Raw genomic sequence first — 861 nt, 5'->3', positions numbered from 1 at the left:
GGCACACATCCGTGTGGGCTGCCTGTGTGTATCACTCGACTGTGTAGCAGCCTGTGTCCCAAGCCTTGTGTGCCCAAAATTAACCAAAATCATGTTTAACCCTCAACCAATTGCATAAGTACCCAAACCAACCCATACTGGAACTTAGTAGCACTTTAAAACACATCAAAAGCATCCGAAACATGCCACACTCATCCACTTAAGATCACATTCAAGTAACCTCTAAAATGACACTTTGTAACACCCTTCGCCCGTATTTGATGCCGGGATAGGGTTCGAGGTGCTACCGAGCTTAACTCAAGCATATGCATATAAAACCGGGCCATAAAATCTCTTTTAATTCAAACCTTTCAAACATATGCATGTCATCCCCTATTTGGGGCTACGAAGCCCAAAACATTCATCAGAATCAATTGGGAACTAAACCGAGAATTTTAAGAAGTTTTAGGAAGACTTAGAAAATTTTCCCATGAAACAGGGTCACACGCCCGTGTGGACATAGGGACACGACCGTGTCTTCAGGTCGTGTAACTCTCTGTTTATGACGTTAGCATACACATCGACCCACACGGTCGGGCCACACGTCCGTGTCTCCAGGCCGTATCCCTTACACGGTTGAGACACACGATCGTGTCTCAGCCCGTGTGACCAACACTTAGGCTATTTTCCAAGCCTTCATGTTACCCATAATCTTTTACAACCTTAAGCACATCAAAACTGCAAATCATGACATCATTTTAGTGATTAAACACTCTTTATTAAGACACACCCTTATCATTAACATGTCCTCTTACAAATAATGCATCTACTCATGCAATATCAAGTCTAGACTCCTTATTTCACATTCATAAGACTTGTCCT

The sequence above is a fragment of the Gossypium arboreum genome, chromosome 6 (genome assembly GCF_025698485.1).
Source record: "Gossypium arboreum isolate Shixiya-1 chromosome 6, ASM2569848v2, whole genome shotgun sequence".
NCBI lineage: Eukaryota > Viridiplantae > Streptophyta > Magnoliopsida > Malvales > Malvaceae > Gossypium > Gossypium arboreum.
Note: the sequence above shows the minus strand (reverse complement) of the source record.